Genomic DNA, 26,247 nt, shown 5'->3' with positions numbered 1-26,247 from the left:
TTACCGGTGGTTCCTACAGTCTTTAAAAGTAGAATGGGAGGCAGAGCCTTCAGCTATCAGGCTCCTCTCTTGTGGAACCATCTTCCAGATTCGGTCCAGGAGGCAGACACCCTCTCTATGTTTAAGAGTAGGCTTAAAACTTTTGATAAAGCTTATAGTTAGGGCCGACCAGGCTCGCTTTGGACCAGCCCTTAGTTATGCTGCTATAGGCCTAGACTGCTGGGGGACTTCCCACGATGCACTGAGCTCCTCTCTCCTCCTCTCTATCTGTACACATTGGTTATGGATTTTGAGTTTCCATGGGTTCTGGTCACTGACCCAGTGCTGCTGTGGTCCTGCTTGATGCCCACGCCTGCTATTGATATTATTATTAGTCATATTTCTATTATAATTATCATTGTTATTGTAATTATCGTTGTTGTTATGCTTCTCTGTGTGTCTCTCTCTCTCAACCCACCTAGAGTCTGGTTCTGCTTGAGGTTTCTTCCCATTAAAGCGGAGTTTTTCCTTCCCACTGCTGCTCATGGGGGAATGTTGGGTCTCTGTAAATTAAAGAGTACGGTCTAGACCTGCTCTTTGTTATGATTTAGTGCTATATAAATAAAATTGAATTGAAAAAAAAAAATCATGAAGCTGAACCAGGAGGAAGTTCTACAAAAACCCAACAGTGAGAGAGACAAGATGAGAGGATTAAAATCTGCTGACTGACATTTGTTTCTTAAAATAAAACACTCTCTACACTTCCTGTTCTCGCTACCACATGTGTGGACTTTTCTGGACGGATTTCACCCTCACACTCGCTGCAGGATATCACCAGTCAGTGCTGTTCAGAGCACTCCGGGGATTATTATGTGATCAAGTGTGAAGTGTTCCCAGAATGCCTTTTAGCAGCACCCACAGAAAAGGCACCAATTTACTGTTTCCAGTGAACATGGAGGTAGAGAGAGATGTAATTCATTCATTCATTCATTTTATTTATTTAAAACCTCAGAAAACGCATTGAGGGAGAATCCTCATTTTCAATGGTGCTGATGTACAGATATACAATAAATGCAGATGCAACAAATGATGATCCCTCCTCACTGATAGAGCAGACAGGCCAGTTTTTTTTATATAGTGTGTCCCATAAGTATCTCCAGTGATGAATCTTAATGCAGACTGATATACTGCATCTGAAGGTTTGAGAGTGGAACTTGCTGCCTGCCCATAAATAACATCCCCATAGTCCAATACAGAGAGGAAAACTGCTTCAACAAGTCTTTCTCTCATAAATAAAGGCAAGCTTTGATAACAACATGTCAATATGGACTTTAAAAGTAAGTTTTTCATCGACCCAAATGCCTAGATATAGATTTATAGTATTGCACTCTCTGTATTATGGTGTTATTAACAGAATGAATTTCAAAACTACTATAGTCAATATTTGTTGCATTTGAAAACAACATCCATTTTGTCTTTGCACAGTTTAGGACCAGTTTCAAGTTATGAAGGTGTTTTTGAAGGAGGTTAAATGATAGCTGTAGATATTGAGCGGCAGCATGAATAGAATCTGCACAGGAAATGTGTGTCATCTGCATATAGATCAAAGTTACAACTGTACAATAAACAGGTAATATTGTTTGTTTAAATAGTGACTAAAACGGGTCCAATGACAGAACCTTGGGGAACTCTGTTTGTAATGGTGAGAATAGAGGACTACCATCTATCAGAGAGATAATTCTGAAACCACAGGCAGCTAGCATCAAAACCCAAAGACAAAAGTGGTTAGCATGGTAAAAAGCTTTCGTTAAATCAATAAAAAGAGCAGCACAGTGTTTTTTGTTATCTAATGCAGAGACTATATTGCTAATAACTAAAGAAGTAGCAGAAATAGTGCTTAGGTTTGAAGCCAGACTGAAAGGGAGTTCATCTGGAATGTGTGGACAAAAAATGATTTCAACTCTTCATCAACAAGTGACTCAAGCATTTTTGCAAGACAAGATAGTTTTGAGATTGGACAATAATTAATTAATTCAGATTTGCTACCACCTTTATAGAGAGGAAGAACATACTGTAAGAATGATGCCAGAAATAATGCTTAGATTGAAAATATGAGTTATATATTCAGAAACTAGCTTTGCTGAGCATTTCAAAGCAAATGGTTCCAGTTTGTCATCACCCATAGATTTTAAGGCATCAGCTCCCATCCTACTGGAGACAGGAGATAAACTAAAGGAGTGGTTTACTTCAGCAGTAGTATTAAGGAAGGATGAACTATGTTCTTCCACACAACCATTGGGACCAACACTGAGGCTGTCAAATAACTGACAAGATGCAGTGCAAATTGCATGACTATCAGTTATGTGAGTAAGGTCATTAACAACATAAGCAGGTAGAGGATTGCTAGAATTGTTTGAGGTAGATGTGACTATTCTCCAGAATTTACTGGGTTATAAGAAGAATTAGTAAAGGAATGCAGATATTAGTCACAGTTTTGGCTTTTCTGACAGCAGCAGTGCACTTCATCCTGAACCTTCTAAAGGTAAGTCAATGACAGCAGTCTCTGGTGCATCTAGCCGGAGCCAATGTTTTGTTTCTGGAGTAAAATAAGGTAGACAGCTCAGCAGTGAACCAGGGAGTGGAGCTACATTTTGTTCTTTTTTTTTTTTTTTCTTTTTTTTTTAAAAAAAAGGTGCATGCTTATCTAAAACTGAGTTAAAAACATTGGTAAAATAACTTATAGTTGGTTCAGGATCAGGGATTTTGAGAGTGTCAGCGATTGGATGGGAGTAAAGGTCATAAAGAAAGGTCTGGTCAAATATTTAAGTTTCTTCTGACCACTAAGTGTGAATTAGTTTCCCTCTGTTTCACATTTCTAGTGCAATCAGTCAGGAAAATACCAGTAACACCAAGGTCACAAACACCACAGGCAGGATATTTCTCTGGTTGTTTGTTAATATTAAGTCTATTAAGCTTTACTTGGAGGAATCCTTCAGGTCGGGGTGAGTCGGATGTGAAATAAACTGTGTAAAATTAAGATTGTAAAAAAAAGTTCTTTGAGATTATTACATGCTGAGGTAAGCCATCCTAAATTAAGATCACCAAGGATAATCACCTCATGATCAATCAATGGTGCAATTAATTCAGGGAAGAAGGAAGTCTGTAGACACTGATTACTATTACTGATTACTATTACGCACCAGATCAATTTTCAAGGTAATAAATTCAAAATATTTAGGGAATTGAGACTGAAGTCAGCTCAAGTACAGAGAGAAATGACTGTGACGAATTAAAGGAAAACCTGGTCCAGGTCTAAATGCTGGACCCCTACAGTCAGGGGGTCTGGGGGCTCTGTTATGCTTTGGGGGGCATTGTTTGGGTCCACTTGACCCCTCAGAGGGAAGGGTCACTACTAATCAATATGTCACCCAGGAGGAGACCACTCCCATAAGGATAGACATGTTTCATCGTAGGATAAAGGTGATCAGTCAGAACAACTTTGTATTGATTAGTAGTGACCCTTCTCTCTAAGGGGTCAAGTGGACCCAAACCATGCCAGTAAAATGCCCCCCCACAGCATAACAGAGCCACCAGACCCCCTTACTGTAGGGGTCAAGCATTCAGACCTGGACCAAGTCTCTTTTATCAGCTCTGAAAACATTAAAACCACTAAAAGAAACAGTTGATCAAACTCTTTCAGCCATAAATCACAACATCCAGATGAGTTTGACATATTATGATACTTCAGTGATCCACTTCTAGTCTTAAAAACCTGTGTGGATCATTTAAATTAGCGTCTGAAGTGACAAATGAAGAAGACCCAGAAGTAGTCGACTTTTAGAGCTTCAGGTGATATTGAGGCTGAACATTAACGGTAATGAGCTTCTTGGGACATGCACCAGATTGTTTGACTGCAGATCTCACGGGGCATCTGTAAGTGATTATCACAGGGATGTTGAAAATGTCCGTGTCTGTCTCCAAGTTGCTTTTAGATAAGGAAACCAAAAAAAAAGGGACTGGGATCAGTAATAATCATCAGTAATATGAGGAGAAAGTGAGATTAATTCTGGAGGATTTACATCAGGTTCAGACATCAGACTGTCCAGGTCTAATATGATATATTTTTTATAATGGAATTTTTAAATTATGTATTATGATGTATTATTTTTTATTACCTTTTATTATTTTTTATCAATTTATATTGTTGTATTATGTATCTTTCTGCTCTCTCTATACACAGCACTTTATAAAGCCTTTTATCTTTACTATTACTGCTATTATTATTATTATTATTATTATTATTGTTATTGTTATTATCATAATCAAAGTGTTTCTAATGTATGTCATATCTAATAGGCACATTTTTGGATTAACAAAAACCCAAGTACCCCCCCCTAGTTGCACCTTTCTAGTTAATGGACCAAATAATGCGTCACCCATGTCCCTTCTTGGACAACGACTGGCCTGAAGTCACATGACCATATATCCAACCCATCTTTGTAGATGCCCCATTGGCTGATATGTGCCTGGATGTATATGATTGGTTGTCTTTTATATTTTAAATAGTGTTTGTAATGTGTTTTATGATGACCCTGATGAAGGCCAAATGCGTCGGTCAACTAATAAAGTTGTTCTTCATACTACAAGTGTTGCTGGAGTTCTCATCTCTCTAATATGACACCAGGTGACAGCAGCTGTTGATGCTGGTTATTGAACTTTTGTATTTCATGATACCAAATATTTTCTGTAAAGCTCAAAAGACGAAGAACTCAAAAAAGAGAAACTCTTCATCTGAATCACTTACAGTTAATCACATAAAAGCACCAACAATTAACATCTAACCAACCAATCAGCTCAAAGTATGTTTTAACAGGCATCCTTTATTTTATGCTGAATTGTGTGTATAGTACAGGTTCACCTGGGACTGTCTCATAGGGGGGGCTGCTGGTTTCCATGACCTCACTTGCCTGATAATGATGCTGCAGATCCTCCTCATCATCACACAAACATAAGGTACTTTATTTGCATGAATCCTCTTAATTACCTGACTCTTACGGAGCCTGGGAGGGGTCACAGAGAAATAAAGACTAATAATTAGTGCTCTCCATTGATCCATTTTGCTGTTATTTTCCTTTAGAGGACAACAAATGAACTCAGTCAGTCAGACGGTTGAAGAAAGCAACAAAGAAGACGTTTATTCCCCCCCTTAACGCCGACGCAGCACAAGAAGGTCATGTTCTTCACATTTACTGTGCTTCCACCTTCATCACATGAAGTGCTACTGAACCCTGAATCTGAGTTTTTATGAAGTGGATGACATCCGCAGGTGCATTAATGTTTTTACAGTGAACAAGTCAGTTATCCTGTAGAATATGTTTAACAGATCTGTGCTTATAAGCCTAAACCCAATATCCCTATATCTACATATCTGAGTCCAACCTTATTAAACTCAAGTGATCCACAGTGAGGATGTAGGCAGGACGAGAGAATAGCATGAGGATGAAGAGCAAATATTAATAATAACACAAATTGTTAAATTGAGGGCATAAATGACTAAACTGAGATCACGCCATGGTCCCTCCTGGTCATTATTCTATATGTTTTATATGTTTTACTTGCAGATGTGACCTGATTCTCTGCACAGGCAGCTTTCTGTCACCGCCGGACGCTTCAGGATGTGTGCGCTGAATCCTTAATAGTGGTGCTCTCACTAAAAACGGAGAGGCCGGCTACAAGATGTGATTAAGACAAGGAGAGAGAGAGAGAGAGAGGCGTCTCGGATGTCACAGTGTTTGGGTTTTAGTGAATCCCTCCTCCTCTGACCCCTGGCTGTCCGTCAGTCGCGGCGGCTCGGCTCACAGATCAGATATCTCTGTGGAGAGGAGACCGTCTGCTAATCAACAGCCGCCGCCGCCGCCGCCGCCTCACAGCTTCCTCCGCTCAGAGCACAAAGCATTTATGAGTCTGGGTCAGGGTGTATCTTTTCATTTCATTTATTTATTTTAATGAAGATCTTTGATACTTCTCTACTGTGTTCTAACAGAAGCTGCTATTGTTTTTCTTTGAGTCTTTTTTTTTGGCACATTTTCATTCAGTTCATCAATAAAAATTGAGTCTTTGATCTCTTTGGAGTCACTTCAAGATTTCTTCAGTGTTTGTGCTCTGATGCAAAACATCCAGTCTGTCACTGATGACTGATGCTCAGACTATTTTCCCTTTTACACATAAATCAGATGAAATATATAACCACATTCACAACAAATGTAAGATTTTATATCTAATATTAGCAGATTTAAAATGTAACATTTAAGGAGCGGAAGACGTCCTGCCCGGCGTCTGTTTGCTGAGCTAAAAGCTCAAAAGATGGAAAAACGTGATGGAAATATGACATTTCTGTTTGTTTCATGTATTCATTTCAGAAACATCGCTGATATAAACAGTCTGGAAATGTCAATAGAGTGTCTGTAAAAATATGAATATTATTAAAAACAGAACTGTGAAAATGTTGACATTTTTTATAACTATTAAAAACATATTGAGTGTCTGTTCTATATTTTTAAAATCATCATAGCAGCTGTTTTTTTTATCTTCACAGTATTCTGTATTACACATAAACTAAATGTCTGATACTTTGTGAAACCAACCTGCTGGAAAACATATTGATTAACTGGAGAGTTTGTGTGTGTTTGTGTTCATTTCTCACCAGAGACTCCAGTTCTTTCTGTTATTTCCCTCCAGTCTCTCCTCTCCTCTCGTCTCTGTACATTTATGAAGTAGATTGCGCTCAAATTTTCATTTTCACGTTAATTTGTGCCACTGTGTGGTCGTGTTGTTGCCTCCGTGTCTACTCGTATCTTTGCATTGATTTTGTTTGCAGTCACAGAGCCGATAAACATCTTCACACAATAGACCTTACGCCCGCTGTGGTCTATATGTGTATATTAATATATATATCTGTGAGGAAGGTTACAGTCTCCTCATCATCGCTCCACACACATCTGATGTTTAAGTCACATGATCCATGTATGTCATCATTTAGTCACTCAGTCTGTTTATATGTGCAGATTATCAGATCTTTTCCACCTCAGCTAAGCTTCAAAACAATTTTGGGATATTTCAAAGGTTTTGATTTTTTTTTTTTTTTTTTTCAGGAAAAAAATAATAAATTCAGTGTTTCCACTCAGGTTTTTTATTGAGGCTTAAATTGAAAATGCAAATAAAAGACAGGTGGATGGAAATGATAATGCTAACGTTAGCAGGCTAGGCTACCTAGCTTCCACTTTCTGACTGTAGTAAACAAACTCAACAGTAGGATTTCTCCTCCTGAATGTTTAGTGTTGTAAAGGGACAGATGTCTTCAATCTCTAGTAGTACTTAACTAAAGGTGAGGAGACACCTGAAGACTGTTGACCTGATTCTGATCATTTGATGACTGATGAGAGCGAAAGAGCTGCTGTAAATAAAATCATCAAGTGACATACAGATTCTTATCTGAACTCTCAGATTTTTAATTTTTTCTTCTGTCTTTTTCCCTCCTTTTCAGTGTGAACTGTGCTGCATATTAACCAGTGGTGGAAAGTAACTGAGTACATTTACTCAAGTACATTTACTGAGGTACTTGTACTTTACTTGAGTATTTCCATGTGATGCTACTTTCTACATTTCAGAGGGAAATATTGTACTTTCTACTCCACTACATTTATTTGACAGCTTTAGTTACTTTTCAGATGAAGATTTGACACAATGGATAATATAACAAGCTTTTAAAATACAACACATTGTTAAAGATGAAACCAGTGGTTTCCAACCTTTTTGGCTTTTGACGTCTTACAAAAAGCAGTGTGTAGTCGGGGTCACATTTCACATGTCTATGAGTTGTTAACAGCTCCACCAAATAGTGATTTTTCCCTCTAAACTTCTCACATGCTTTCATTTCAATAAATGTTCAAATGATCCAATATTTCAGCAAAAATCAAAGATTAGAGAAAAAGTCCAAAAACTGAAAACAGATTTGTGTATCAGAACTTTGTTTTTTCTTCTTTCCTCTCCCATTAATCATCTCAGCTCTCAGATTTATCTGCTGACCCTTTGGAGGGGCCCGACCCCTAGGTTGGGAACCACTGGACTAAACTAGCTAACTGTATATAAAGTAGTGTAAACTAGCTCCACCTCCAGCAGCTACAACAGTAACATGCTGCTCTAACACTGATGCTTCACTATTAATAATCTAATGATGTCATATATAATAATATATCAGTCAGAGGGACCAAACCACTACTTTTACTGCAATACTTTAACTACATCAAGCTCATAATACTTATGTACTTTTACTGCAATACTTTAACTACATCAAGCTCATAATACTTATGTACTTTTACTGTAGTAGGATTTTTCATGCAGTACTTTTACTTATAATGGAGTAGTTGTAAACTGCTGTATTGGTACTTTTACTGAAGACTTCTTCCACCACTGATATCTGGATCATGAATGAATCAGTACAAGCTGCTGGTTGCCTCCATGTTTGTTTTGCTGCACAAACAGGCAGTAATTGATCTGTTGGGGGGGGGGGGGGGGGGGGGGGGTCAGTATGTTGTCTGTGTGATCACTCAGTCGTAATGTTTGTGTTCCTTCTGACTGCCAAAGACTAAAAAAGTCGGTGTAAAAGTAGGTGGAAACAATCCTTCTGTGGTCTGTCCAGTCTTTGTAGGTTTCAGGTTTGTCTCCAGTTTAACATGATGCTGATGTGTTGAAACAAACCTAAGAGGTGTTTCTCAAAAGCTTCATAAGTTTTTACTGTTTTTGTTCATTTTTAAGCCTGTATGCTCATCTCTAAGTCCCTTTCTAAATATGGGACATGATAGTGTATTAACCTTGTATTTAATATTTCTATAAACATGTATCTATACTTCTATATGTGTTTGTTGTCTCCTCCATCGGCCTCCTCAGCTGGAAACAAACCTGCAGACCAGCTGAATCCTCCAGATCCTGAACAGAAGACACATAAAGATTGTTTCCACCAGCTGTCAGTGATGCTTTCTGTCTTTGACAGTCAGAGTGAAGGTCTGAACCGCTGCTGCAGGTAGACGAACCAGTAAATCATCAAGTCACCGGTAGAATTATATGCAGAGCAGTTTGTGCTGAAAAGGCAAAAAAAAAATTTAAAAAAAGCCGTTCTCCTTCTAGCTCAGTCAGCTGTTTCTACATTTCAGTTGTCTGCTGCTCTCTCACATCACAGACTTTCTCCTTTTCATTTTCCACTTCATTTTCTTTAATGATGACTTTTAAGGCTCATATGGGGGTTTTAGTTTCTGATTATATAGCGAACCGTTTGACCCACTGTGAGCCAGAACAACCCCGCCTGCTGGAAATGACTTTTACAGCTAAGTTGTTGTTTCCTTTAAAGCTATAATATATAATTATTCCACATTAAAATGTGTAAAAACAACTAGACCTATGTTATATATGTTGAGTTGTGTACTTACATTATCCCAAATGTTTCCAACAAGTTTCAAACCCAGAGAAATCTGTAATTTAATCAAAGTAACGGACCGTTTCATTTGGTCGCCTGTCGATGACGTCATACCTCCTCTACCAAAGAGTAAACACACACAAGATGCATACGGCGGCGCTGTGTTTGTCCGCTACAATGGCGTCTACCAAAGAGTAACTTACACACATACAAGATAATACATCGGCGTTGTGGTTGTTCCACACAAACTGTTATAAATTGACTTTTATTCAGTTTTAAGACACATTTTCATGATAAATTTAGGTGGTTTTTAACTATATCTTTTAGCCAGAAGAAGGATTTTAGTCATTGGACGTCTGGATCTTAAGTTATCAGAGAAATAAACTGGACAAACGTTAGCAGCAGCTCGGCTAACAGCCCCTCCAGGAAGTCCGGTGGTCACCAAACATCGCGGAGAAATATTGATTTTTTTTAGATGAAACAGCTTTAATTAATATTTTTAACAATTTTAATGTGAGTGTACGTTTGTTCTGGAGAGGAGGAGACCTCTGCGGGTAAAAACATCCTGAATGATAAACACTGGAGTAATCCTATCCCGGTGAAGCTGGTTATTTAACAACGAAGACAACAACTCCCATGATCCCTTGCTACTTCACACCGTCATCACACTCCGTCTTTTGTTATTGTTTTGATTGAGACGCCTAGCGGCTGAAATTACATATTGTGCGTTTAAATGTACAGAAACATGTTGAGCTTCAAGTCGCTGCAGACGACCAGAATCTTTCTCTGACCTGAACCGAGTGCTGCTGCAGTCTGAACACGACCACAAACAGATTCATATCGCTGCAGTTTCAGCTGTTATTGAACTGCAAATTCAGATATTTTGATGGAACCAGATACGTTGTCCGTAAACCTTTCACTCACATTATGTTTCTACCAGAACGTATCTGCAGTTTAGTCGTATATGAAGATCATTAACTCACAGCCTGAAGATCCTCTAATGTTACTTTATTATCAGTGTTTTAATGTTTGGTCTTTTTTTCTACTGTTTTAATTATTCAGTTTTATTATGTGAAGCTCTTTGTAGCTCGATTTTGAAAAGTGTTAAAACAAATAAAGATATTATTATTATTATTATTATCATTATTATTATTACATGTGTTCCTCCTTTATGTTGATGATTTGTAGCATCAGTCAGCTGTTTCTGATCCTGAAGAACATTAAAGAAACTGATAATCAGCCTTAATCAATATTTACCGTCTATCATGAACCTGTTGTTGCCATGACAATAAAAGTCTGAGACACGTTTTTCACAACTGAAAGGATTGTTTTCCAGCATTTATTTGCTCCTGCAGAAGACAATATAACACACATCTGGACCTTCCTGCACATCTGGAGCCCTCTGCAACATGAGACAGCACCACAGCATGTAAACAATATTCCTGATAGAAGGACATTACGAGCCGTTAGCTATTAAAATTGACAGGAAAACATTTCATCTAAATCAAAACAACTCTTTGAAACTTAAATTTAATCACAAAAAACAAGATAGAAAAGGAAAAAATCAGCAGCAGCTGAGATCAGGTGACTAAAAACACCTGTAGAAGATTATTTATACGTAAATTTAAATGTCTTTCTTACACATCTGGACGTAAATGTGCAAAATAACAGAATGTATTTATTTTTTATTTGATTATTATTGGTCACATGACACATGGCGGCCTGACATACTGAACATAGTTCAATGAAAACATATTAACAGTCAAAACAACACAAAACAGCTGAGTAACGTAGAAATATTAACAATAAACAATATGCATGTTTGATTTCCAAAGAAAACAATAAAGAAAACAACGTACAGGTGATGTGCAGGAAGTCATTTCCACAGAAATTTAATTAAAATAATAGTAAATAAAAATAACTCAATGAGATCAAACTCACAAGTAGGAATGAATAAACTTACAGGTTTCTACCTTTTATCATAAACATGTCACTTCTACTGGAGTTACTATCACACCAGCATCATTTCCATTTTCTCTTCTGCACATTTAAATATCAAAAAGCGAGTTTCCTAACGTTCCTGCCCGCTTCGGTCCGGAGCAGCTGGGGGATCAAACTACTTCTTCTCCTGCAAAGATGTGACTTCAAAGGCTTCGGTCCATCAGTTGAGAGTGTGGAGAGCAGCTGTTTGAAGTCCAGCAGGTCAGATGGTCGAGGACGTGAAGGCTTCATAATGAGTCCAAATCAAACTTCAAACATAAGAGAATCATTTCACCGGGTTACACTGGATGATAAAACATCCTCCTGGATTTCATGTCATTTGCAAATCATGTATGAAGATGTTACTTCGGTTCGTTCACCTTTCTGCAGGAGCAGTTTTTGGGCTTTTTTTTCCAAACTATAATCTATTTAATGGACATCACAGACACATAGTTAATGGTTTAACCTGAAGAGGACACTGGTACCATTACATGTATAAACATAAATGACTCAATGTATTCATCTCCAGGGAGATATCAGGCAGCGGGAGGCCTTTTCTGACTTCCTTTTTAGCAAAAGTAGCGTTTCATGTTTTATTATTGAAGATGCATCCAGATAAACGTTGTCGTGTCACAGCAGTTACTTAATGATGTGAGAATTATGTCTGAAATAACATCAGTCAGTCGTCACTGCACTGATCAGCAGCCAAACATCACGTCGGGCGTCTCCGAGCCTCCAGATTCTCCTGATTGGCTGAGTCTCTGCGCTCCTTCAATGCTGCTGCACTAAAGACGGCCCGGTTTAAAAAAAATAGATCAATCAAAATCAACCCAGCAGAACCAGATATGTTGTTGTTGATATTGTCTTGTCAAAACCTGGTGCCTAAAATTACCCATAATGCTGCTCCACCTCTGACAGTCGGGTGGGAGATTCACCTGTGTGATGCTAGTAGCGGCTAACGTAGCGTGGAGCTGCTAACCTCACTGCACCTCCAGATTCTTTTCATGTTCAAACTTGTCGTCTTCAGCCCCAACGTTGACTCAAGTGACATCACTTGAGGCAATTTATCATTATTTATTGATAACATTGTGCACATTTTGTGGCAAATATGAATGGTGGTGATTTTGGTAATGATTTATTTTACAGATCCTGGAAAATTTCCTGGAATTTCCTGGAAATTTGTATAAAACTTTAGAGTAATTTGTTGTTATTTAACAATAAATGTTTAGGATCATTTACAGGGAGGTTGGTGACATTTTTGTACAAATCATAAGGAATAACTTGGTCATTTTTCTTTAACTGACTGAAAATACTTAGTTTTCAGTTTTCAGTTTGTCGTTTTATGTGTCAAACTACATATTAACATATTATGTTGTTTGTTAATACTAGAACCACTACAGGATAAATATTTCAGTTATACATTTCTATGTTTTAATAATATATTAAAGGCCTCCATTCTTTAACTCTTCCAAGTCAGTAAAATGACCACCAGGTAAAATTCATCCCTATATAAAAATCTATTTATCTATTTTAAGTTGCTAGGCGACGGCATTCGTTAGAGTGTGTGATCTGAAAACTAGATGAAGTCATTTCTAACATCTTACAGTAGATAAGAAACAGATTTATTGATGCCAAACAGGCATCAGAGTTACTATCTGAAGTGAGTGATGGAGTCTGACGGTGGAGATATCAGGACTGAGTCAGAGAACCGAACCTCCACTTCAAGACAGGTCAACAACAGCACATGTAGAAGGTCAGCATGAGTAAACCCTGCATGTCGTGTAAAGCTATAAAATAGTAACATTATGATAAGTGTGAGCATTTTTGAAACAGGCTCAGTCTAAAGTAATTCTCTCTTATTATTTATTAAGATTGTGCTGCGGAGCTACCAGAGATCAGGAAAGATGGACCAGCATGGACCAGCATGGAGTCTGGCGGAGTCACCATGCCAGCTGACCACTGACAAGTTCGCGCTCATGACTGCAGTGTAGGAGAGATTCACACACATCTGCATCGCACTGGATATCACCGTGGACCAACAGCTGTTCCCGACTAAAGTGAGGTGCCGGTTCACGCCTAACAAGCCGGATCAATCGGGTATCAGGTTTTGGCTGGCAGCACATGTTGACAGTATAAACCCGGGTCAGGATGAGAGCGGACCGGCTGCACAATCCCCTCGGAGAGAACGTGGTGCTGAATCGGTCACCTCCCCTCCCTCCCTCTCGTCAACATGCTTCACCAGCCTGGTAAGAAGCAGCGTCCTCTGTGCAGAGGAGAGCAGAGCTGTTCAATATCAAGGTGCTAAAACATGAAAGAATCACGCTGACTGTGAACCAGTGCGAGACGAGGAGAGACGTCATCATCCTGAGCAGCAGCAGCAGCAGCAAGAGGAAGCCAGAGACACTGAACAAAGACGACCAAATGGCTCACTAGTACTCTGTGAAAGGTCTTCATCATTATTATTATTATTATTAGGTATTACAACATTGCAACAGTCAGCCTGTTTCTACATTGTATCTTGCAGTTCATATAAACTGTATGCTGGGATTAGGCCTGTATGCATAGATGACGGGTTGTCGTGTTTTACAACATGCTGGATTTCGCTGCCGTCAGTGCATGTGTGTTCTGTACTGGAGCTGCATGAGTGACAGCGTCCCCAGAAGGGACGTCACGCTTCAGCTGGCACAGTAGCAGCTGATGGCGTCAAAAGAGGCAGCGTGCATGTCTGTGCTGCTACAGAAGAGCAGAGGAGAAAGACCTGCATGATGAAGACACGATGCAAAAAAAAATAAAAACCTGCACCAAGAGCCTGAAGTGCAGGGAAGTAAGTCTGTGGTGAACGCAGTGGAGGTGAATGAATATTTGCTCAAAGTGTGTTTGAGGAACGCGTATTTGTTAAGATTGAATAACAAAATGTAGTTTGTAATCCCTTAATGCTACTCACAAAAACATGATTCATATAAATGGATTAATAAATGATAAGTCATAAAAATAAAACCTATTTTTTATACTGCAGTGCAGAGGATGAACTGAGGAGTCTCACAGCTGGAGGTACGGGTTCTTCACCTCACTGATATCACTGAAGCTCAGTAGACGGGTACCGATAATGTTTAATCACCCGCTGCAGATCCTTCCTGTCTGCACATCTCACACCACTTTGCGATGTTTCCAGTCAGGAAGCTTTCTGTTGCTCCTCTGTAAAAAGTTAACGAGAACCTGAGATGTAATTTTGCCTTCTTAAGTTTCCTTCAGAGGTTCAGTCGTTTCTGAGCTTTGTGTGTGGTGACGTCCATGACAGGTTCTATGTGACGCTGATACCCAGGCTGCTCCACCATCAATCAACCATCAGCTGCTTGGTTCTGGTTGACGTTGAGCAGTCCTCCTGATATGAACTCTCATCGTTGTTTGATATCTGGCCGATGATGATGGTGGTGACGGTGAGTTCTCTCCATGTCGGGGGGTTGCAGTCATTGGTGTACAGCGTGAACAGGAGGGAGCTGAGACCCTGAGGGGTTCCGGTGTTCAGCAATCCAAACTGTCTGGGGTTTGTTTGTGAGGAAGTCTAATATCCAGTAGCAGAGTGTGACACTGAAGCCCAGAGTGCTACGTTTCCAATCAGTTTCATGGAGGAGATTGTATAAACGCCTCTGTGGATCTACTGGTTCTCTATGCAAACTGGTGAGTGTCCAGACTGTCTGGGACGTTGTCTTTGATGTGCTTGAGAACCAGTTTTTCAAAGCTCTTCATCAGAGTGGGGGATGAGTGTCACAGTCTAGTGGTTTAATCTAGACACCGGAGACGTTACAGGGATGATGTCGGCCGTCTGGAAGCAGGTGGGAACTCTCTCCTGTGACACTGATGTGTTAAACATGTCGGTAACAACATCAACTAGCTGGTTGGCACATGGTTGTAGTACACGGCCAGCGATGTTATCAGACCCAGCAGCTTTATTCATATTTACTCTCAGCAGGATTCTTCTCTCGTTGGCTGTGGATACTGACAGCAGCAGATCCTCTGGAGGCAGAGTGGACGTTACAGCGGACTCTTTGTTGAGGATATCAAAGCAAACATAGACATGAGTGAAGCTCATCTGGCAACGTGGCCTATTTGTGATATGATGTTATAAATAAAAAAAAAGCCACTGGTGTTTGTGTGTGTGTATAACAGAAAATCAGTAGTGCAGAGTTTGCAACATTTGATTTTTGAGAGATTGAAATGTAAAATTTGATTGTTTGCAGAAATGTTTGTTTTGTGGCATTTCAGTTTGGACTCGTGGGCTTTGTTTTCTGTTTTTTGTTAATATTTGATGTTAATATTTGTATGCAGGTTGTTTCTGATGGTGGAAATTTGAGAGAGTGACTGTGAGGATTATCAGCCAGCGAGAAGTAAACAGTAAAGGCTGAATTCATATATCTTTCTCTTAAAGGGAACAGACTCATGTGAAATTTCTCCTTCTGGGATCCCAACAAACAACCAAAATCACTTAAACTGGATCATCGGTCAACAAAAATGAAACCGAGTGAGCCTTCAGGCCACTCAGCCAGTGAGGTCAGAGCTGGCGTGAGACTCCATGGCGTTCAATATGACCGTGGCGGTCCTGTGGATTACGAGCCAGCGATGAATAACAGAGTTTTTTGGCATGTTGCCAGGTGGCGGACACTCTGGGGACAGTCTGGACCAGAGGTCTCCATGGGGTCCAAAATGTAAAATCTACCTGAACCTGACGTGCATTGATTAACAAGCAGCAACGGTGGGAAAGAGCAGCAATATTATAATAATAACGACCCAAGAACGACTGTAAAAAACACATTTATAACATATAATAAGTGAATTCCACCAACAGAATGATAGATAGACAAAAGCAGATGTTCTTACCTATTTACTCTTTATTTTATTTAATATAAATTAATAATAAATGTAATAATAAACAGATTTTCCGAAATAAATGACGGGATCAGAGCTGCGACTACATACGCTGCATGAATTAACAATTTAATTAGATTGTAAACATGGAGTGAAGGAAAAAAACTACAAACTGGGCTGAAATAAAGCAGACATATCCTTTGAGTTACTGGTTCCCAACCTGGGGTCCAAAGATCACCGGGGTGCGTAGTGGGCTGCTCAGGAGGCCACACCTCAGTCAGTTTCCTTGTTTCACCTGCAGTCAGAGCATCAGTGTTTGAAAATGAAACATGTCTGAGAAACGTAAAAGTGTCGAGACAGAAAGTAAAGCTGTAACTCTGGTTATTGAAGGACAGGACACGTCTCAGACAGAATGTGTCATTTGTGGTGAGAAGCTGAATAATGAAGGTATGAAGTCACGCGAAATGAGACGACTCCAGGTAACAAAGCACCAGGACACTACTGGTGAAGGTCAGGAATTTTTTTGAGAGGAAAAAAGCAGTCGGCACTCTCAAAAAGATCCACAAGCATCAGAGAAGCATTTGAAAGAGCAGGCGGTGATTTACACAGAGCCACAGACGCATCATTTCACTGTTCGATATTAATCGCCAAGAATAAAAAGCTGCACAATGCTGGAGAGCAGCTATCAAACCTGCCAGCAGGCTGTGTGGCCCACAGGTGGTGGATGAAGTGAAAACCATCCAACTCTGACAACATTGTCAGACAAAATGAATAAAATGGCTGAAGCTTCTGGTGCAGCTGCGTTTAACAATCTGCAGTCGGATGAAATGACAACAGTGTCAGATGAGTCTGTGCTTATCGTTTATGTGCTATATATACATGATGGACTCGAAACAAGATGTTCTTATATCGACCAATCTGGTCTCAACAACAACAGGCCGAGATATATTTATGGCTTTGGACTCTCATCTGTCATCCAACAATCTGCCCGGCCAGAATCTTGTTGCATTCTGGACCGATGACTCGATGACGGGAAAAAACAAGGAATTCAACAGCTGATTGAAGGAAAACGCCACTGCATGCTACATTGCCGAGCATTAGCCAGTAAAAAACTTTCAGAAGATCTTAGTAACACCGTGGCAACTGTCGTTAAAGTTATAAACTTCATCAAGAGACTGTTCAGCCATCTGTGTGAGGATGATGACAGGTTGTCATGTAGACAAGTGCGTTTTATGGAACTGCAGAAAAAAATGAAGGAATTCTTGCAAGATCACAATGGACCACTGTGTGAACAGCTGACTGATGCATCAGATCAAAGCTAGCAGACACGTTGCCTCTCTACACTGAGACAAACAAGCAGGAACCTGAAGTGTAAAGATGCTCCTGATGCTTTTGAAAATGTCACAACAGTTTCCTCTGCTGATGAACCAGTCTGGTGACACTGTGAGTTTACCAGGCGCAGGAACTTGCTTTGGGAAGAAATTAAGTTCTTACCCCCCCCCCCTACATTTCCAGCCTCGAGGACGTGGACTACCTCGGCTGTGAAGATGAGCTTGCTGACCTTTCAAGTCAGTTTGGTGTCAAAGAAATATTTGGAGGAGAACAGATACAAAATGTTTTGGATAGTGAAAGAACACTCAGTCTGACCAAACACGCAGTTAAAAAGGTTTTTCTCTGATTCAGCACCACATACCTGTCTGACAAACCTTCAGACACAGCCTTTATAACAATAAGAACAAAGATCCAAAACACACCTGATATCCACCAGGACGTCTCCTCTCCACTTCACAGTTTAAATTCTCCTCTCATCTTAAAACACACCATTGCCCACCACAGTGATTGTGAACCTAATTAACACATATTGTCTTGCTGTGTCAGCGTTCACATGATATGAAACAAACTGTTTCAGTTCATTAATCTGAAAGAGATCCAGGACGGATGTGTATGTGTATGTGTATGTATAGGTGTAGATACTGTCTCTCTCTGTCAACAGTGACTCAACAATAAACACAAACAATACAGACAGACAAATGCAACGTTCACACACCACAAACACAAAACACAATATCCAGTTAATATGCAACACAAGGTCAAGGACAAAATTCCAGTTATGATGCATAAACAGCTACAATTTTCTAAATTGATCTCAGCAAAAATGTAGCAGCAACCACACTGACCAGGAGAACCAAGAGATCTTCTCGATCCTCTAAATAGACGTAAACTCAATAATCAGACAGTTTCAGTCCTTCTGCACATTATTCCAGGAAGAAGCAGCAGCGTATTTAAAAGCTTTTTTGCGTAATTCTGTTTTAACTCTGGGAAGCAACATCCGTAGAGAACACAGACTGTAAAAAAATATGGACGTAGTCATCGTGACGTCACCCATTGGTTTGCGAACTGGTTTTGAAGCCTCGAGTGTAGCGAGTTGACCGTCGCCATCTTGGATTTGGTCGTCACCATGTTTGATTTTTGGAGCCAGAAATGACCGTATTTGGACAAGAAGGCGAAGCTGACCGCAGTGCTAGCTGGTAGCTCGGCTAGCACGGTGCATTTACAATCTATAGTTAATAGTGATCATGCTAATGCTAATGCTAATTTTCGCTAGCGAAAAACAGGCCTAAAACTGTTAAAACAAAATGTACTCACGGGAAAAACTGATCGTCCGACTCATTGATGGGTGTTTTATTAAAACCAAACACTGAACAAGACAATGTTACAATTAACTTCAGTGAACTGAAAACACACAGTGGAATAGCAGTAGCTACGCCTATATGCAGTGGTTACGTTACGTGAACAACGTTGTTGCCGTGGTAGCGACTTGTCAATCACAACGTAGTCACGCCCTAAAGCATACACTGCTTTATTGTCAAATTTATATTAAATGGGACCATAATTTACAAAATGAACATCATGTTGTATTGCAGAAGACTTGAAACAAGCGATTGAGACCATAAACTCATTAGGAAACAGTTTACTGAGGTAATAAATCAACAGAGAAGTAGAATAATTTTCTCATAGACTTCTAAACAATCAGACTTCTGTTTGCAGCCAGTGGAGTCGCCCCCTGCTGGCCGTCAGAGAGAATGCAGGTGTTTAGCTTCATTTTTCAGCCCCGGAGGTTGCTGTTTAGTAGAGTGTCATGAGAGCAGCCATATTGATTTTAGTTTCTACACATGTATGTACACAGATAAGAAGGAACCAGTTTAAGGAGAGATTTAAATTTAAAAATCAACCAATAAGAAAGTCTACAGACATACAGAGATGGAAACCTAGCAGCAGCAGCATGCAGAGTACAGTGGTGTACAAGGTTTCAGCAGCCAGTATTTAAACATAAAGCAGAGCAGTGAATAGTTTCCAACTTATTTAGACTCTACTCAGGTAGATTCATAAAGAGCAGCAGCAGAATGTTTCCTTGCCTGGAGGGAGAAACAGGATTTATTCCTGAAATAGAAACTTAATTTAAGTTTCACCCTGGAAACAATGTTTTCAACGTGTGATTTGAATGACGAGTTCTCATCAGTAATAATAATACTGAAGTACTTATATGTTGTCAAGCCCTTGAGCAGTTAAGATCTTAGGAAGATTAGATATTAACTCTTTGCCAAGTTAACATCTAATCAGCTTTTCTTAGATACATGTGGGGGGGCTCCAAGGAAAAAAGGTTGGGAACCACTACTCTAAGTCACTGTAAAGAAAATAAACTGCAGTGGGTCCAGACTGGAGGACAGAGTTGTTTTGCTGTTTCCATTTTCTGTCTGCTGATGTGTTTTTACGGTAGCAGGTCGGCGGCGGCCTGCTGAAGAGGAGGGAGGAGGCTGCTGGTTAATGACCCGTCATCTCAGGGACACGCTGTAACCTCCAGAGCTGCTGCTGCTGCTGCTGCTGCTGCCTTCACACACTGCGGCTTCATCCAAGAGCCAGAAACACATCTGTACACGGCTAAAGAGAGCAAACATGATATAAATAGATGTCGGGGGGTGTGGGGGGGGGGGGGTGTGGGTGCATTTAAACATGAATACGCTCAGATTAACACACCACACATATATATTCTCTCTCTTTGCCAGTGAAGTTTGTTCTTGGTGATAAGCTTCATGTTTTCTTTGTTTTTACTGATAAGCCTCCATGTTTTTGTAGAGACTCGCTGGCTGGCAGCTCTGCTATCTGATGTGGTTTTCTTGTGACTACAATAATGTGTTGTGTACAGATGAGATGGGCCAGATGTGTCTGAAACCACGCAGCAGCAGCAGCAGCAGCAGCAGCAGGGTGATGTATCGCGGCGGTGTCTCCTGGCTCAGGTGACAGAGATAATAGCAGCCACATCCTCTCAGAGGAGAGAGTCCTCCTGCTCGGAGAGAGAACCAGGTCGCCTCTCCGCAGCCCGGCAGATACCTGATCTGTTGCCCTGTGGCTCTGGAGACTCCTGGACAACTTTGAAAGCTTTTCTGCTTTCAGAAAACAGAGGAAGATGAGAGTGCTGGGTCTGGGAGTAAAAGCAGAATCAATCAATCAATAACTTTATTTGTCCCCAGTGAGGCAACTGGTTATGCAGCAGTGGGTCACATACATTTAGGACACATAAAACACAACACCAAAACCAAAAAAAACAAAAATACACAGTAATGAAAAGATGAAAAACCAATAAGAGGCTCCATAAGTCTGACCGGCATCAGCGACTGATAGATCTCCTTCATATCGAGTGAAGGTTATGTTTAGAAAGTCATGGTTAGAATGTTTAAAGTCTTTTGTTACTGTCAAAAAATCCAATAAAAGAAGGGAAAACAACATTGTGCCAGTATGTCTCTCCTTCCTCACAGATCCTGTCTGCAGCTGTCAGCTGCAAACTCACCGCTTCCTACTGAAAACACCTCACTAATATATACACTATATCAGAAAAGTTCAGTCCTGTGCAACGTCACTAAAATGTTAAATAGTTCAAAATTGTATCATCTTACAATAACTGTAGTATTTTAGGGTGAAGTGTAGGATATTTGATAGATTAAATTTAAAGTACAGTCCTCAAAGTACAACATCAATGCAACACAAGTGAGTAAAACTTGTGATTTCCAGTTAAGACGAATTACCTGAACAAGGTTATAAACCAGTATTTATATACGTATATATATACATGTGAACTCCCGTGTTGTTTCTAATGCAACATGGCTCCACATGGTGAGGAACTGCCTGAACCAGTAAGAAACCAGACTGTGAAACCAGACTTCATGAGGATCATCAGCAGGCTGCAGCGGCGGTACAGAAGGACCCAAACTACCAATAACAGCAGGCGTCATGGCCGTCCTCGGAAAACAGATCAAGTTTTATTTTAGTAGATTTGCAAGCATCACATTTCTGTGCTCAAGAGAGTTATCATCATGTTTTTGTCACATTAAAAAAATTGATAAATTTTCGTTCTTGTTTTGTGTTCGGTGTAAAAAAAAACAACCTGGTTACATGAAGTGCAGGTGATGTTACAACTCACGCTGCCATCAAATCATACTGTATACATCAAATATAGAAATTAGAAAACATTTTTCAGCATTTTTTAACTCCTTCCTGCTCAGGATAAAAACGTAACGGCACCATGACGTCAGTGACAAACACAAAATCACCAAACAGCACGTTAGCTGACTGTTTAACATCCACCTTGTTAATGCTAATGCTAATGCTAATGTTAGCTGCAAACGTCTTCATAACACAAGACTAAAAATACGTGTCTGTCCAGTAAAACCTGAACATTTGTGTGGATTTTGTTGGATTTCACAGAAGATTCTGTTAACTTCTTATTCTGAGCAAAAAGCAGTTAAATTAACTGTATAATAAGCAGACTGTTTGCTTTTATACTTTCGTGGCAGAAAAGGAAGCGACGGGGACTCATGTTTGCCACCGACTACCACCTCAATACTAAACATAAAGTAATATTATCACCTTTCTGACAATGACAACAATGTAGAAGCTTTGTAAAAGTAGAATTTATGGCAGAGCTGTTGGATTAAATTGCACAGGTGTTCCTAATAAAATGCTTGCTGAGTGTTGATGATGGGGTTTGATTTTATTATTATTTCTGTTTAATCAGTGTGATCAGCATCAGGACATATATTTATTGTACTTTAATAAAAGTGAACGGTGTCCTGTGCTACTCTGTTATATATATTTCTCTGGATGTGAGCGTCAACAGTCTGAAGTGCTGCGGTGTTTGCAGAGTCAGACACACAGATTTGGGTTTAATGCTCAGGATGAGATTCAGGGATCCTGGTGTGAAGTTCTGCTTCATTTATTCCTTGATGAATTCATCACCCATTCTGTCGCTGCTCGCTGCCGTCTGAATTCCTAAACAGATGACATTAGCATTAATCTGCATATAGGAGCCTTAAAGAGCTGCGACTCAACACTGCGCTGTCGAACATTTGAGGAAAACAAAACTCTGCGAGAAGTTGGACGGCCATCAGATCAGAAATCTAAAAATATCCAGCGGATCTCCATTTCAAACACATTTACTGATACTGAGTGTCATTTTCTTTCCCTTCAATCACATTTCTTTCATGCTTTCATGTGAACTTGATGAGAAGTCGTCCACAGTGTGAAAGCTTCAGTAACTGACGTCTGTGATCAGCTCTAATAAATAATCACAATAAAACATTTTATTCAAATCTGAACATCTGAATGCAGTTTAAAGGACTTTAACCAAAAACAGAAAAAGGAGCTAAATGTTTTTTATGAAGCAGGTGAGCCTCATGGAGATCTCTGTTAAATACTGTATTTATAAAACATCAGAATCAAAATGTTCAATTTGTAATAATCGATGGACATTTAACCAGAAACATCTAATCTTTTCACAATCTCATCCAGAAAAATGTATTTTTTTAATCTCAAGTCATCAATCAGTAAAAAAAAGTTAATCATCTTTTAATTCAATTTTTTTTACATTTATGAATAATCAGGCACCACTCTGATGAATATAAGCTGAACACATTTAAAGTAAAGTAAAGCAGCAGCTGTGGCTCAAGTCAGTGACAAAGAAACAGAATCACACATGAGAACAGTTTATAACAAGGACTTTAAGCTAAAATAATATAATAATGTAAGTTAGTTGGGTCAGAGATGCGTGTATGAGTGCAAAACACAGATGAGAGAGATGTTACTCAGGTAGTTTCCTGATGTCTGCTCCAACTCTGCCTACTGGCTCCTGAACCAGGAAGCCAAACCAGTAACACAAGCAACAGGCAGAGATGTTGCTAGCTTAGCACAGTTAGCATGCTAGTAAGCTTAGCAGGCTAGTTAGTTTAACAGGTTGTTTGTTGGGGTGGTTCAGGAAGCGTGCTAGGTAGCATAACATACAGAGATGTTGCTAGCTTAGCACAGTTAGCATGCTAGTAAGCTTAGCAGGCTAGTTAGTTTAACAGGTTGTTTGTTGGGGTGGTTCAGGAAGCGTGCTAGGTAGCGTAACATACTGTTAGCATGCCTGCTAGCATACATGTTAGCCAGGATGCTTTGTTGCTCACTGACGTGTTTTTAATAGTTTCTGGAGGAATAAGATATAACAGGCTTTGATACACACACAATACTTGTTAGTAGATCAGCTCAATGTTGGATCCAAACATGAAATTTGTTGACAATAAGAAAAAAATAGAAAATCTCATGCTAAATCCTTTAAATGTAACCAAAAGTGTCTGAAATCTCATCTGGTTGTGAAACACTTGAATTTGCTTAAACTTAAAGATAGTTGTGATGTCACAAGTCCTGTTCATAGACCTTAAAATCAGATTTCCAGCGAGCTCAGAGAAACTTTCAGAGACGAAGAACAAACATCCAACCGCGGAAATGAGAAGGAAAACATGTTTTTGAGCGGAGAGGGGAGACTTTCAGCTTTTTGAAATATCTGATATTATCTGTTCAATCCACCCAAGACACATGTGAGTTTTATTTTATTTGATATAAAGCTCAACTGTTTCAGTTCTAAACTTTATCTTTATTTTCAGTACCTGAATCGACTGATTATGAATTATTTTCTTTCTGTTTAGTAGCATTATTGGAATCATAATTGATCATTATTGTTGCCCACAAACCAAAACCAAACATTTTTCCTTTTTCTCTGTCCATGTAAAGGAAAAGAATAACTGACAGTTTTCTTTATTTTGTTGTAAATTGTGAGGTATGAAGCCAAGGCGTATGGCAGTTCAGTGTTACACCAGATAAGTCAGAGGTTTAATATTCCCTCCGGTGAAGTGGGAAGGTCAGTTTTTTCCTTTTTTGAGGCTAATCTCAGTTCACAGCCTACCTGTTTTAATTCGGAGCTAAAAGTATCAAGAGGTTTGTATGGATTCACCTGACAGTAATCTGTTTGAACAGGATTGAAGCTGGTATGTTAATGTATTCAACCCTCCAGGCTCGACCATGCAGAGCAGCGCCAGGTGTCCTTATCTCATTTTAAACCCAGGTTGTTAAGGGTCAGATGGAGATTCATGCTCGGTGAAAGTACGAGCATCATCTGCTCTCAAGGACGGGGCAATAACCAGTGAGATCGCACCTTTTTACAAAGAGCGACATGACACAATAATGAGGAGAAGAAAATGCATTACATGAAGTCAATTATATGATATCTAGTAAGTGGAAAATTTGAATCCTGTTAGAAATGCATTACAGTATGTTGAAATGACAGATATTGTCTTTTAGTCATTTTGGGTTTTTAATAAAAACAAAACAAGTTCTGCAAATGATAAATGAATAACTGCTTGTTAATTAGACTCAGTGATTAACACAGAGAGTCAAACTGGAAGCAGAACTTCTGTAATGTAAAAAAACCTTGTTGAAAATCACATTGATATTTATAAAAACTATAACTAAATACAACTAAATAGACTAAATAAATAAACCTCACTCAACAGTTTGTCATGTCTGTATGTTTAGACCAAGCGGAAACCTCCGGGGCTGTAAGATGAAGCCAATGTGGAAGTGCCAAAAGCTGCAGTTCCTTGAATGACCACTTGAGGCTCCAAAAGCGAGTCAATCCCCATAGACCCCCATGTTAAAATGTCCAACTTTACAGCAGAAATAAACATGTTTTGGTCTCTGTAGCTAATTTCCTCTTTCATGACAACTGTACGAAGGTTGAATTTTTTTATAACTCACCCGTTTAAGTGTTATTAAGCCGTAAAGTTCTGAATAATGAAGGACATGGCTGCTTTGAGTGACAGGTCCGCCAGCCGCTGATTGGCTGGGAGTTAGACGGAGTCACACACCGCCAAGATGGCGACGGCCGGAGCGGCTCGCTTGAAAACCGCTCTTCAGAAACCAACGAGTGACGTCACGGTAACGACGTCCATATTTTTATACAGTCTATGGTTTAGACAAGGACGGCCGTTTTAAAAAAAACAATCTAATATTTTGTTTTTAGTGGCCTTTAAACGAACCTTTTGCGTTGTAGAAGTTTTTCGATGGTAAAGATACGACTAGAAAGTTGAAATCTGGAAGTGTTTCTTTCTGATCTAAAAAAATAATTTATTTTGTTGAAATTGCAAAGGTTTCATCTTGTTAAACAGGGTTTACTCAAATACAAAATAAACTTAACACAATTTAACACATTTCCACCGTATGACAGGTCCAGTAAGGCTGCGTTACATCATGATGTGTAGCTCAAAAACTCCAGACTATGTACATGAAGAGCATTAAGTCTTTAATGCCAGTGACTGCTGGAAGAGTTCATCAGTGTCATCATATCAAACCTCCAGCAGAATAATTATAAAATCAGAAAGTCTCAACAATGAACAGAGTGAAGAGGTTTGTTTGTCCTTCCAGCTCCGTGGTCCAACAAGTATTCCTCAGTCCACTCGTCCTGTTTCTTTTTATGTATCGACTGGTTTATACTCCTTCAGACCTGACGATTGGACGGACTTTTCACACGACACGTTTCTGTTGCTTTCTGACATTCACACCCACGTCACGCTGTGATCGTCCAGCGGTGT

General features: G+C 39.5%; 1 long non-coding RNA gene across 2 annotated transcripts; it reads left to right on the top strand.

Annotated features, from left to right (window-relative positions):
• Positions 1–4,890: 4,890 nt before the first annotated feature.
• Positions 4,891–6,498, top strand: LOC121907456. 2 transcript variants are annotated; one of them, XR_006098878.1, is made up of 3 exons: positions 4,891–4,992; positions 5,117–5,209; positions 5,601–6,498. It is a non-coding gene; the product is annotated as an uncharacterized LOC121907456 (long non-coding RNA). The 2 variants fall into 2 exon arrangements; XR_006098879.1 differs by having other exon boundaries at positions 5,117–5,305.
• Positions 6,499–26,247: the final 19,749 nt, after the last annotated feature.

The sequence above is a fragment of the Thunnus maccoyii genome, chromosome 11 (genome assembly GCF_910596095.1).
Source record: "Thunnus maccoyii chromosome 11, fThuMac1.1, whole genome shotgun sequence".
Lineage (NCBI taxonomy): Eukaryota > Metazoa > Chordata > Actinopteri > Scombriformes > Scombridae > Thunnus > Thunnus maccoyii.
Note: the sequence above shows the minus strand (reverse complement) of the source record. Positions and strands in the feature narration are given on the sequence as shown.